This window comes from Durio zibethinus, chromosome 25 (genome assembly GCF_047325235.1).
Source record: "Durio zibethinus cultivar Kanyao isolate XHJ-2024 chromosome 25, ASM4732523v1, whole genome shotgun sequence".
Classification (NCBI taxonomy): Eukaryota; Viridiplantae; Streptophyta; class Magnoliopsida; order Malvales; family Malvaceae; genus Durio; species Durio zibethinus.
In genome coordinates, this window is record NC_143186.1 from 6,079,466 (window position 1) to 6,095,306 (window position 15,841).

Genomic DNA, 15,841 nt, shown 5'->3' on the forward strand with positions numbered 1-15,841 from the left:
TTTATTATTTATTTATTATTATTTCAAAATTAAAAAGTACTTTTTATGTTTCATTTTTTTTGTCTATTTTTCATTTTTGAATGTTTCGAAATTACGTCCTCTTTTTTTTTTTTTTTGAATACTTAAAACTCTTAGGCTTTTATATTTGAAAATTATTTTTAAAATTTTTTTTTATTTAATATTGAAAACTATGGAACATAAATTTTTATAAAAAAGTGTAAAATGTTAGTATTAAATAAATTAAATAAAGTTAATTTTTTTCCTTAACTTCTGTGAAAAATAATAAAAGATAAACAAATTGAGATGGAAGGAATAAAACTTTCAATCAAACAGAATCAAATTAAAAACACAAATGCTTGTGCGATTTTCATTGGATATATGCAATTTAACATACTCCATTAAAGTTAATTTCTCTCTCTCTCTTATATTTCTTCACTGAATTTTCTGGCCACCATGTAATCATAATCTTCACCTTCATCATCAACCATTAAAGAAATAACACATCCAAAATCTACATTCAAACACAAATTACTATAAGAAAATAACACTCAAAACATAGTGCTTAACATACAACTTAGCTCGAATAACTAATTTAAGATACATATTTTGATCTAAAAGTGTTGAAGGATCTGGCTTCAGCGCCATAAAATTTTAAGCTTGATTTGGTCAACCAAGCTTAATTAAGACAATTTATTAATAAATTAATATTTTAAAATTATTAATATAAAATAATATTTTATTATTTTAACAATAAAATAATATGTAAATGGATTGATTGGACTTGAGCTTGACTTTACAAATAAAACAACTTATATACGCCTGATCAAGTTTGATCCACAGAAACCTCAATTTTTTATTTTTTTAATTTTTTGGTCTATTAATAGAAGATAAAGCAAAGTAGATGGTTATATTAGAAATTTTAAAATTTGAATTTAAAATTTAGTTCAATTTATTTATATAATTATTTTAAAAAATAATATTTAATATATTTATACTCAAATCCCAATATTTAAAATTTTTTCTCCAATTTTTAACCTGTAATCTTTTGTTAAAGAAAAAAAAAAAAAAAACTACGTAATTGAATCATTGATAATGAATGTAGCACGGTAACATCTGCAATATTATAACTTGAATTGATGACATGTAGGTATACAGTTTTGCGTAATAACATAAAAAAACTATAAATTTCCTATTGACTTTAATCCTCTCATGAAAAAAAAAATTATAAATGATAATTTGTTGTTGATTTTCTTGAAAACATTTTTAAAATATTTTTTTAATAATATTTATAACCTTTACTTTTCTATAGTTCATATTAATCAATATTTAATCTTTTTCTATTTATTTATAGTTAAAGCATTGAACAATTATACTATAAAAAAATTAAAATCATTTTAATATAAAACTATAGGAGAGGCGTAATGCGACGTTTTGATGTATAATTTTTTCAGGATTTATCGAAATTTTATTATTTTTAAGAATTAAATATACTACAAAAAGATTTTGAAAAAAAAAAACTAAAAGTAATTTATATAATTACAAGAATTATGGAGAATTATTATTTCAACATCAAGATATAAATTCAATTTTATGAAAAGTTTGGGTAAAAGAAACACTTAAGTTCACAGCAAATTTTAGATACATTTATGCTGGGTTTTGAACATGAAAATTTTAAGTACAGCTAGACTCTGCTAGGTCCAAAAAAATTTTATTTATAAATAAAAATATTATATAATTTTAATTTTAAAATATGTAAAATATTAATATTCATATAATATAATTTTTTTAATATTTTAATAATATTTTAAATAGATATGAATGAGACATTAATTTAGTGATTCGAATTTTCCTATACGTGGATTTGATTATTAATTAAATTTTAATTATTAATTAATTATTTAATTAATTATATAAATATAATATTTGTTAGTATTTTAATTTAAGAAAAAGATGATCACTGATTTGGTCTCTAAATTATTACTTTTTTTTTTAATGTGTACTTAAACAAAAAAAATTTTAGTCAGATAGTTAAATTATATTTTAATGTATTAAATTGTCTAAACTCTTAACGTCATTAAAAAATATATATAAATATTTAATAAAATATTAATAAATATAAAAAAAATTTAATTAATATCACGTCATCAATATCACGTCAACATCAAAAAAATTTTTTAAAAATTCAAAAATAATAAAAAATAATTCTAAAAATTCCTTTCCCCTATCAAAAGCATTGACAAGGAATCTCAAAAATCGCCCACCCTCTACGACTTTCATTGGCCCCATATACCACCACCGATGGCCACTGGTCTCGCCAAAAGTCATTGAAATTCCTTTCCCCTTTTTTTTACTAGCATTTCCTTCTTTTCCTTGCTTCCTTCACTTTTTGCCCTTGCCCTTCAAACTTTTTCCATTTTTCACTTAAACAAGTCTTCAAAAAATTCTTCAAGAATCCAAGATCAAATTTCAAAAACCATAGCTTTGATTGCCTTTTTTGCCACTAGCTCTACCACTAACACAAAGTCTTTTATAAGAACAAATATCAAATCCCAGAGCCTTAACTTGAAATTCTAATACCGAAACCTTAATCTCTTTCTCTTTTTTATGCTTTTTGTTTTCTGTGATTATAGGTATGGATTATGGTTGTTTTCTGTAGGGTTTGCGTATGGTGTGTTGAATTTCTTTGTTGTATGCAGGATTTGGGTTTAGGGATACTAAATTGTTTATAGGTGTTCTCGGATTGGTGAGATTTTTGGGTTTTGACTACTAAGTTGCTTGAGTTTTCTTTATCTGCCCGTAACTCTCTGTTCTTACTTGTGGTTGCTTTTAGTTTAGAGCTGCTGATTTGGCTTCTAGGTTTTTGCTTGAATGCTTTCAATCGTCTGTGTTAGGGCTTGCTTTAGGTTGACTTGATTTTTGGGTTTGGGTTTCACTTCTTATGTTGTTGGGACTAGGGGTTTTGTGGGGTTCTTCGATTTTCTGGTGCTAAGGCTTTGTTTCTTGCTTGATTAAAAAATTCTAAATTGTGTTTATGAATTTTTTTACTAGGAAATTGGGTATGTGATTTTGGAGCAGGGAATGGCAGAGCTGATTGGACGTAGCTGATGACTGTGAAAAATTTTCACTACTCCTATTGATAGTGAAATTCTATTGTTTCCCTAAATTTACTTGTAACTGAACTTTTTTCACTACCAATCTTCCTTTTCCAATTTTTTTTATCGTGATCTTTTTTTTTTTTATCACTCTCAGCTTCGATGTTGATTTATAGGGATATAATCCCAATTTCAATCCAAGTCCAAGAATTTTAATTCTTCCAGAATTGATTTCTTCAATAGATCCCTATCCTCAATTTTTTTAAAATTTTTTTAGAATTTAAAAAAATTAAAATGTTTTAGAATTATTTTAAAATTTTTTTTAAATATCAATGTGACATTAATTATATGATGTTGAATGAATTGTTTTCATATTTGTTAATATTTAATTTAAATATTTATATCACATCAATATTTTTTTAATAATATAAAAGTTAAGATAATTTAATACATAAAAATATAATTTAAGTATTTAATTAAAATTTTTTTTATTTAGATATCATATTAAAAAAAATATAATAATTGAGGGATCAAATAAGATATTATCCCATAAAAAAAGTATTAATACATTGAGAAGGAAATATTATTATGTAAATTATTATGTGTATTTGCAATAAGAAAGGATAAGATTGGAATTCCTCCACTTCTTGTCCTTGTGAGCATTGTTGCACATTGCAAAATGAAAAACAAAATGATTGTATCGTTTGTCTTTATATTCAAGAGCATTATCAATTATTAAAAAGAAATTTTAATTGTTTTAGTATCAAGCTGACAGCCAATATTGAGATTTGTGCAATCATCGTGTGGTCTTAGTTTAAGTCTTCCATTGACTTGAAATATTTCAGTACAAGTTTGTCAAGTGTCGAGAATTGCCAGTATACTGAAACACACCCAAATTAAGCTTTTCTTCATCAAAGCAACCAAATTTCTGTGGAAGAAGTTCGGAGCTGAGAAGAGGATCTAAACAACATTGGGTAAATAGCCTTATGAAGAGGCATGACGACTGTAAGTATGAACAACCAAATCTTTACTTTTTTTTTTTTTCCTTTGATATTAAAAGCTTACTCATCAAAATGGACTCTGTAGTTTTTTTTTTTTTTTTATTTTGAAATTGATAATGTTTTCTATTTCTATGTCTAGGAAGTGAAGGATTTATTTATTTGTCAAACGAAGGAAAATAGTAGTAGAAAAGGAAAATGAATTTTGTTCTCGTTTTCAACATATACCTTGAATTTGAATTTGTTCGTGATATAAAATTGTAGAGATGAAGTACACAATATCTAAAAGCCACATAAAAATTCAATATGCTTGTTATGTATTTTGAGAGGATATAGGTAAACATGCTCAAGTGACGGGGTCCAATCAAGCTCAATCTCGATTTTGATTCTATTAATACATTTATATTAATTTAATAATAAAATATTTTTTTAATAATATTTTAATATTTATAAATATATTTTATAATTAAAATTATATTGTAACTCTTATTATACACAAAATAATTTTATTTATTTTTTGTATATATAAATTAATATTCTTTTTAAAATTATATTTAAATTTTTAAAATTTATAACATATATAAAATTTTATATCTAACTAATATGTCACAAATTTTTTAAAAAAATAAAAAAAAACATGTCTTCACATTACATCATCTTTATTTGCAATAATATTTGTATACCTAAAGTTTATATCAAACAAAATAAATTACATGTCTTTTTTAAAAGAACAAATATATATTATCAAATGTTGAATTAAATAATAAAAAAATATAGACATACTTCAATTTTTGTAATCCTGTTCAAATTTCTATACAAAATATGAAAAATGTTAAAAGATGTGTGAAAAAAAAAAAGAAAACTAAATTGACAAAAATATTAATTTTCATAAGAACAAATTTACAATAGTAATAAAACATACTTAAAAAAACAAACCAAAAAATAAATTTCAAATCAAAAAATAAAAAAGATGATATAACACATTACATTTATAATATTTAATTTGTAAAATAACTTTGGGATGATATTTAGGATTGAATAGATAATTTTCAAATTGATATTTAAAAAAATTAAAATGACATAATAAGTGATAAAAATTAAATCAAATTTCTTGCCTAGTTTTGAATATAAAATTGATAGTTAGAGTTGAGATGCATATAGTTTTTATTATTTAGAGATTTAATATGAAAAGATTATTTGAATTTTCAATATTTTACGTAAGTAAAAAAATAATATGACTGGAATTGAACTGTAAGTTAAAAAATTAAATAATCAAGATTAAACTACAAGTTGAAAAATAAAATGACTGAAATTGAATTACAAGTCAAAAATCAGAGTAATTGAAACTAAACTTTAAGTCGACAAATGAGGTGACCTAGGCTGAACCACATTGCTACTTTTCTTGTATCAACCTAAGAATTAGTTTATTCAAAAACTATGAAATTTTTGTAAAGCTTAAAAAAATTTTGTAAAAGACCTGTGTCTCGATTTGTAAAGCATTGTGTTTAATAAGAATATGTCCAGAAAAAATTAGGTGTCTACAACATTAATAGCACGTTAGACGTGAATAACTTGTTTTCGTTGAAATTTAGAATTTTGAAAAATATTTTGTCATATTTTCAATAAAGATAATTTTAAAATTTTAATTATTATCTTTACATTGATTGTTCCTATGCAAAGACAACATACAAATCTTAAAAACATTCATAATAATATTATGTAAATACATTTTAGATTTTATATGTAATAATATTAAGTAAATATATTTTATATTTTCCTTTAATTTTGTTATGAGTAGCAATAAGGACTATGTTTTTTATCTTTAAAAAGTAGTCTTTGTTAAAATTTTAGAATTTTAAAAATATAGTTTAAACATCTATTACGTTTTTTTTATCTTAAAAACAAAGTATTTGTTAATATTTTAGAATTTAAAAATATAATTTCAATATTCACTTTGCCTTTTTTTATGTTCAAAACATGGATTTAATACTTTTTTTATCTTAAAAACGCAAAATTTGTTAAAATTTCAACATTTTGAAAATATAGAAACATTCATTGTATTTTTTATCTTAAAAACGTGATCTTTACTAAAATTCTAAAATTTTGAAAATATAATTTGAACATTCATAGTGTTTTTTATTTTTAAAAAATAAGAAATTTGTTAAAATTCTAGAATTTTGAAAATATAGATTTACATCCATTATGTTTTTTTTTAATCTTAAAAACACAGTTTTTATTAAAATTCTGGAATTTTGAAAATATAGTTTGAACATTTGTTACGTTTTTATCTTAAAACTACAATATTTATTGAAACAATAATTAACAAAATTCATATTTACTTTGTAATTTTAGGAAACTAAAAAGGAAATATAGTTTTTTATCTTAAAAAAACTAAAAAAGAAATGTACTTTGTAATTCATATTTACTTTCTAGAATTTTAAAATATAATTTCAACATTCAATATTTTTTTTATCTTAAAAATGCAGAGTTTGCTAAAATTTTAAAATTTTAAAAATATAGATTCAACATTCATTGTATTTTTTTAAAAAAATGTAATCTTTGTTATAATCTTAAAATTTCAAAAATATAGTTTGAACATTCATTGTGTTTTTTATCTTAAAAGAGCAGTATTTGTTAAAATTCCAAAATTTTGAAACTATAGATTTAACATTCATTATGTTTTTTATCTTAAAAATATAGTTTTTGTTAAAATGTCATAATTTTGAAAATATAGTTTGAATATTTACTACGTTTTTATCTTTAAAATACAATATTCATTAAAACTATAATTAACAAAATTCATATTTACTTTGTAATTTTAGGAAACTAAAAGGAAATATAATTTAAAAATACAATTAAGTGAGGACAAATGGGGCAAAATTTTTATTCTCCCTCCAAAATATAAACAAACCTTAGAGAGATGTGAGTTTTAAATTCACCCCTATTTTTCCCCCTTTTGACACTATTGAGAATTTAAAAAATCTCAAGAATCATGTTACATGAACTAAACTAACGAATCAAATTACGAAAAGTAAGATTCCAACCACAAATCTTACTTTTCCATAAACTAAACGCCATCTAATGGATAGTGTGGTGACATATGGCAAATCCTTTGCTTGCCACGTGTCATCTCTTTTAAAAAAAAAAATTCAAAATCTTTTAAAAGGTAGTATGTTGACAAGTGACAAGCTTTTTTCTCACCAATGCCATGTGGCATTTTTAAATTTTAAAGTTTTTCAAACAAAATATTTTCTTTTTATTTGCTTAATTATAATTATGATATACTAAAAAAAAAAAAAAAACAAAAGAGGTGAGTAGAGGGAAGAGGAAGTGTTGTTGGCAATTACAAAACTTTTCAAATTTTTTGGCAAAAAGAAAAAAAACACTTAGATTGTAAAAGAAATCTCTAAAAATATATTCAATTCATCAATGAAAAAGTCATCCTAAAAACTCTTAAGACTAACCAACATATTAAATCTTGATCATATATTAAGACAGAAACAATACATCTAAAACAATAATCAATTAATAAATCAACACAAAAATCAACAAAAAAACTCATAAAAAAATAACAAAATTTTTTTAAAAAATTACCAAATTTAGAATTTAAATATTTTAAAAAATATCCTAAAAATAAAAAATATAATAAAAAAACTAAAAACATTAGAATTGAAAATTTTTTAATAAATTTCAAAAGAAAAGAAATTAATTACAACCATTTAACACAAACAACCATATAAATATCTCTAGATATTAGATTTTCAAACTTGTTTTTTAAATTTAAAAATTTAAGAACAAAAAAATATAAAATTTTTAAAATTAATTTTTTATGAAAATTAAAAAAAAAATCCCCAACAAAAGCAATGTAGCATTCTAGTACATGTAATATTGACCGAACTTACCAAGCCCAAAATGGGTTTTTGAAATCTAAAAGAAAAAGTTCAGAAACTTTAATAAATAGATGGAAAGAGAAAGGAAAAAAAAATTATCTTTCTATCTCCAAACTTGGAAGGTTGGAACAAACCCACTTGCTTTCACAAAATTTTTTTCCTTTTTTTTTTCTCCTCACAAGAACAAAGCAGTGGCTATTATGGTCTTTAGAGATGTAATTAAGCTGAACCAAGTTAATATAGTGACATGTTCAAGCTCAATTCAAAATTTGTTACTCGAAACTCGATTTGAGTTTTATCGAGTTTTAAATTTTCTATTTGAGTTTGATTCGAGATAAATGTCAAGCTATTCAAACTTACTTGATTAGACTCATTTACTAATAAAAAATGAATTCGATTCTCAAGCTTGAGTTCAAACTCAATTAGTTGTGTTTGAACTTGAATTTGAACTCAAATTGATATTAAAATATAAGGTTAAAATTATAGTTTTTAATTAAATAATAAAAATATATATTAAAATATAAAAGCTCAACTAGACTTGCTAACTACTTAAATCAAACATTAATATATTTAATTAGACTCGCGAGCTATTCAAGTCAGGTATTAAGATAATCGAACTTGGTTTACTTGATAAGTCAAATTATTCGAACTTGAAGTCAACTTGACAATGACTGAACAAAATTCGAATTTTATCTGAATTGAGTTTGAATAACTTACGAGTACTGATATATCATTTACACTCTCAGTGGTTTCCAACAAATGAACAACACAAAGAAATTTCTTCCATTTTAGGCCATAATGAGGTGTGAGTCAGTATAGACAAAGCCAAAGGGTTGTTGTTATTGTTGTTGTTGTTATTATTGTTATTATTATTATTATTATTATTAATTCTCAACAAATAGTGGTAGACTAATTATGTTAATCTAAAAATTATAAAAAAGTAAACAAAAATATTATTATGAAAACACATATAGTATTTCATATATTATGATTACACTTTTTGTTATCTTTTCATATTATGTTATTAGTGTTATATTTTTTAGTAATTATTTGATCAAAATGAATGATTTTTTTAAATTCTTGTACATGACAAATTTTTTATAAAAATACTTAAAACAAAAGAAAGAAAAACAAAAAGTAACTTAATTTTTATTTTTATATATTTTTATATGTATATTTTCATTATTACTATTATTATGTTTTTATTATTTTAGTTGTTTGCAGATAATAAATAATAAAAACTTAAAACCTATATAAAAAAAAAAGCACACCCAATTACAATACTTCCAAAATCTTTCAAATATTTTTGGTAAGATTTTAATAAAATTCCTCACTTAAGAATTTCAAGCACCACTTGTAATTTTCTTTTAATTTTATCACTGGAATAATTTTTATTTATTTTCATTTTTTAAAAAATTTACATGATACAAATAAATAAATATAATAATAATAATTAAATATTTATTTGTTTAACACATTTTTGGTTTTTTATATTTTCAAATGATTAAAACATGTTCCTAATCTAAAAATTAAAATATGTATGTAAATAAAAAAAATAAACAAATAAATAGGCAAACTAAAAAATAAAAAATAAAACTAAAAAGAAAAAACAAAATAGAATAGAAATTAAAAAATCTGAAAAACATTGATTGACATGTGCTCAAAACAAAGAAAACAATGCTAAAAGTTCTTTCTCCAAATCACCCCCACCTAATTTATTTCGTACCTTTATTAACCCTTTAATAATTTTTTGTGTCCCATCTTAGGTGTCTTGTAAATTAAGGACTTTTATAAATTTAGGATAACTTTAATATATTATTATTATTATTATTATTATTATTACTAGAAAATAAACCCGCACTTTGTTGTGAGCATTAATAGGAAATTTAAAATATGTATTTATATAATTCAATGCTAAAAATATGATTATAAAATATAAAAGAATTTATGTTGTGAAATATTAAGATATGATTTTTTTTTTGAAATATAATTATTAAATATAATTCAATATTAAAAAAAAATACATATGAACTTTAATAGAGATGGTGATTCATACCATAGGAGCCTTCACTTCTACTTTATCATTCAAAGCATCAACACGGATGTAAGACCATGACTCATTCCGTTTGCACCACCAAGGACAAATTCTTTCCCATTGCAATCTACTTGCAACATGTTCGGATTTATAAAGCCAAAATACAAAATTGTTATATTTGGATTTACGTAACAAAGAGGTGCACTTAAAAGGCATAACAAACTTAAACATGTCTATGTACAAATAAAGCAAAAAGCATTATAGAAAAGAACGGAGCACGCCATGGTTAAGAAAACCATGTATCTTTATAGTTAGGAAGACCTAAGAAACAATCAAATGCAAAATCATCCTATAGTCTAGTTTAAATATCAACCAATTAAATAAGGATCCAAAATAGGACAAAAACCAAATATGAAATGGAAGAGCTACATTTTAAAAAGGTGTAATGATGAAAAACTTACATTGGTGGAAGAGTTTGGACATACAAAGTTAAATTTAAAAAAATAATATGATATACATATTTCATTATGAAATGAAATTTTATTAAAGTGCATGAATGTAAGGAAAAATTAATATATATACATCCATAGATATATATATATATATATATATATATTTTAAAGTATCACAATTGAAAACATGACATTTGCATCAATATAAAATAAATATAACAATTCAATTCATATAATCAGAACCTGTTATACACTTACACCTTTTGGAAAGAAAAAGAATTGAACATATACATCAATAAAACTATCCTTAAATGAGCTCATCAACATTCTGTCTCTGGTTCCAAACCCAGCTTGTTATTTGGTAGAAGCGTTTAGATATAAAATGCCACCACTGCAAAAGAAAGCTCACAACTTTTGCTACTGTTACAAAAATGCCTTTACAAACTAAAGCTCTAACTATGAATCCAAATAGAAAAAATGAATTACATTATATATCTCACAGGAGTGTATGCTAATGAACGTTGATACATGCAGGCGAAGCCAATATTTTCATGTAATTTTAAAAGGGTAAGAGACAGCAAACCTTTTCAAATAACTTCAAGAAGTAAGATGAAAGATCGAATCAAAAGCCAATATGGGAATACATAGTAACTAGAAGCTAAAGTCTTGTTGTATATATTCATTCCTTTTTTTATGCTAGCATTATCTGAACTTTTCTGACCCTATAAAAAAACACAAAAATGCTGTTGCCACCAAGAGTACCTCACATACCAAAAAAACTGCTGCAATATGCCAAATACCAGGAAACCTAGAAACAATGTTGATTTTAGAGCTTCGATTGAAGTTAGAGAAACTAAATTGTATGCTGGCAAAAAGCCAGAAGAAAGAAAGTGCAAAACCAGAAGTCGGAGGCAAAATATTATCTAGATTTAAAGGTTTGGGCCTTGAAAGAATTTTAGGCAGTGATGAATCAATTGGAGAAGGTGCCATACCTTTAGGACTAGCGAAAAGGTTGAATATCTGGGGGTAAACTTGGAGAAAATGCGCTTTAAGCAACAGGGAAGGGCATTTAAGAACGTTAACTAGTTACATTCTTACTACCTGAAAGGATGAAATAATTTTTCTTTTAAATTTTTGGGGCTTGAGTGAGGTAGGAAAAGAGAGAAGTAAATGATGCGTGGGAGTCCCAAACTGTCATTCTCCAGTCTTGTGTTTGTTTCATGGTTGAGCTTATTTTCCTTTTTTTTCTTTTAATTTTATTCATTTTCTAAAATTTTCATCCACAACTTTATTCTTTCCCCTCTTTTTTCATCTTCCAAACCCTTCATCTCTCTTTTTTGATAAATCCCTTTTCAGTTCTTATTCAACAGGTGTTACGCATGCTCTTCTTACACTGTTTTTTTTTTTTTTTTCTTTTATAGAATCAACAATTCATATAATCACCTTTGCCAGCTCTAATCTACCCGAGTCCCTTTAGAAATATAATGATTCCCAAATTTACTCTTAAATTGTTTTTTAAGACATAACATAGTTGTCTATCAAATTGCAACAAGAAAATTTATGGGACAATTTTTATATTTTTTTTATAGATTTTATTACTATTATGGGCCTTTTAAGAATGAAGAAGGACAATTTGGGCTTTCTCATTTCAACTTTTTTTGGGATTATTGGGCTATTTAGAGAACAAATTAAAGAACGATGAAGTTCTAGTTCAACTTGTATTGGATCATTTCTAATTGATTCTAAATTATCAAGTCCTTGCAAACTCACAAAAATTATTGCTTATTGTCTAATATAATTTGATATAAATATTTTAATAAAATGTTCTTGGGTATCATGTGATATGATGTCATCAAATTAGAAATTAAGGTCGCTAGTATTCAATAATTGACAAGGGTAATTTCTTATTATATTTGAATATGGATAAAATACATGCATTTCATTCAACATTATATAGTATAATATTTAAGAACTTTTAGAAAAGTAAAAGTATTTTTGTTCGGACATGTGACTCATCTATATTTCTAGATAAAATAACGGATCTTACACCTTATATCTTCGTTTTTCATTTGAAATATTTAGAGCCCAAGATATATATCTTTGTGAAAGAAGTCAATAGTGTTTAGAAACATGAATCTTGAGGAATATAAATTAATTTTTTTCAATTATCAATGTTATTGCATATTCGTATAAGATAGAAAGAAATCTTATAATCTTGACAAAAAAAAAAAAAGAAAAATCTTATGATCACATTATTAATTTAAAATTATTAAATGACCAAAGTTTTGCAACATTCAACTCTCTAAATTGTTACTTAAAAAAAAAAACTCTCTAAGTTGTTATATATATATATATATATATATTGAAACCATAATGTTATAGTTCATTTTATACCATTTGTTTATATATATATTTTTTGTATTTAAATGATTAAGATTTGAATTTTAATCACGGTAATTAAGAGCTTAATGTTATCCCAAGAGGCCACACAGCTCTTGGTTGTGTTCTATATTTTTTAAATCATTGATTATTTCTACTTTCATGAGTGTATCTACATGCATGCATGCATGCATTCATACACCACTCTCTTTAACAATTGGCTATCTTCACAATTGGTCCTTTTTCCCACTCCTTAGACCATGTTTAGTTATGGGGCTAATTAATCCAAACCCAAAATCAAAGTTGAGGTAATGGCTGTGATGCAGGGATCAAAGCAAGAATACATTATATAAGTCTTCACTTTGGTTTGGAAATCTGAAGAAGATGAACTGTGTAAGTTGTATAACCAATATGGCTGCTGATTGGATTTCTGTCCAATAAAAAGGGTCCAATTGGGACAATGAAACATTCTAGACCAATTAGAAGGCAACACCACCCTGATTTTATCATAACTTTCAGATTGTTATATAGAAAAAGGATTCTTTCTAAACTGATAAACACGTCTCTATCATCAATATGTATAATTCTCCAACCACCCCCTCCCCCCCCACCAAAAAAGAAGAAGAAGAAGAAGAAGAAAAACAGCTGCATGATATTCCATTTTGACATGGTGGACTCCGCTGTCTTGGAATCGTACGACTTTTGTTCAAATATAGCACGGCTTCTAGGTAGGCCGCCCGAGTATCGCACGTTTAAATCATATATATATATATATATATATATATATAACTATCAGATAAAGTATAAATAAGACAAACTGCAGTCCTTCAACCTGCACATCCTTTTTCGCTTACGGTAGTGCTGGGTATTCATATATTATTCCTTGTTTTGAAGGTTTATATCGGTAATCAACTTCTTGTTTCATTTCAATTTGGCAAAAATTTCTTGTTTTATTTATAACTATCTCTCTTGATTCAATATAAACACACTTTTTTTCAGTTTAAACACCGAAAATGTTATGTTCGTTATCACACCAAAAAAGCACACTCTTTTTCCTTTTTAATGCTAAATTTTGGAACCTTCTTCTTTTTCTTCTTCCAAAAAAGAAATCCTTTTAGTTTTGTTTTCCTTCTCGACTGTTAGTTTTCAATTTTTATTTTTATGCTGAATGCATTGACAGAAATATACTTTTACAGTGTTGAAAGAAAAAAGGATCCATCATGCCCAAAAGAGAAAGAGATTTGAATCTTCTTCGAAGAAGGATTAAGGTACTTGATTTTTCTTTTCTTTTTTTTTCCTCTATTCTTTCTCCTTTTCCCAGTTCCCCTAACCTTAATAGCTGTTCAAACTTGTAATTAATCATAACAGAAAGCAGGGAAGAAAGTGAAAAGGTTGAAAGCCTGGACAGCCCAGACAAGAGAAGAGATGACTGAATTAACAAATTCGGTGGAAAAACGTTACCAGGCAATCGTCCAAATCAGGGAAGCGATTCATCCATTAACCTTTGCTGCTGAGGCGTTGGATGCTCAGGTAGTCGAGTTAATTTCTGCTTGGCTCGCTGACAACGATGACGATTGATCAGTTTTCCTGCTCTCTGTGGTGGGTATAATTGGCTCTTGATTCATTTATATGCATGACTTTTTAATCCTATGATTGATTAACATATATTATTACTGTTTTTGTAGGGATGTTGGGGAGATAGCTAGCTCAGCTGGTTTGTTGGAACTCTGGAAAGTTTTTTTTTTTTTCTAATGGTTCTGAACTTCTCGTCTTCGCTTGCTTACTTATTTGAACTGGAACTGCTATGTTATAGAGTAAATTTGGTCTGTTTCTTCTTTTTATTAAACTTTTTGAGTGGAACGGGAGATGCTTGAATTGCTATCATAGTTTGATTTGAATATTTTCCGGAATTTATTTGGATGGCTGCCTCATTTTTTTTTCTTTCATTCTTTTGGTGTTCTTCTATTGATGATGATAAATGTTTACGAGGAAACAAACCACTTCAGCATTAGATAAAATAGAGAGTTTAGCTACTCATTCCCAGATTTCTTTTGACGTGAGAAAGTCGGCTGAGGTCTAAAACAAGCCAGTATCCTCAAAACTTGGAATTGTCTTTTAGAATATACATAAAATCATAAAAGATTTCATTCATTTGAGCTCTCACCTCAAAGGCTCAAATTACTCCAACTTCGATTATGTGTTTTGTCTCATAAATTATTTACATGTGGTTTCAGAATGACTATTTAGGTCTAAGCTTTAGTAGTTTCTTGGAGCTGCAGCTGCTGTTTTGAGAGGATAAAACTTGCCATAATTAAGCTTCTTGGCGTTAGTAAATATACCCTACATGCAATCTAGATAGAAACAGATTCAGTTAGCAGAGCCCAAAGATTTGTCAAAATGCAAGCTTTTCTCCAATTCTGAAGGCTATATTTTCCTAAAAAAATGAAACAAAACTTAAATCTAGTAACAATTTTACTATCATTTGATGAATCTCAGATCAATCACTAGCATTAGCATAGTATTTTTTTTGGTCGAATTACTAGTATAGTATTTCTTGACATTAAACTCATCTGAACGACTAAAGTAGGAAAACTAAATTGTACCTTTCATTAATTCTTTTAGGCAAACTGAAATGCAGCTAGCATAGTTGTAGCTTCCATGTTTTATGTTCCGGATTAACACTACACAACCAAAACTAGACACACCAGTGTGGCATTGGACTGCAAAAATATATCTTCAATCAGTTGTTGTCTTCATAAATATTAATACATATTCCATGTTAACAACAACCTTCCACAACATTGGAGGAAAAAAAATCCAACAATATTAATTATATATTTTGATTATTTCTTTTTGTCAAAACTCAAAAATATTAATCACACAGAGTTGATAATTTAATAACTTAATTATTAGTTGAATTATAGGTATTGCTTTAATCCTCTCCCAGTGTTCGACAACAATTGGAACTCTATCTTACCTCACAAACATCTCTTCT

General features: G+C 25.5%; 1 long non-coding RNA gene across 1 annotated transcript; it reads left to right on the forward strand.

Annotated features, from left to right (window-relative positions):
- The first annotated feature begins 2,240 nt into the window (after positions 1-2,240).
- On the forward strand, positions 2,241-13,452 carry LOC111276643 (uncharacterized). Its single transcript, XR_016333767.1, has 3 exons — positions 2,241-2,630; positions 3,049-4,097; positions 13,173-13,452. It is a non-coding gene; the product is annotated as an uncharacterized LOC111276643 (long non-coding RNA).
- The last annotated feature ends 2,389 nt before the right edge of the window (positions 13,453-15,841 follow it).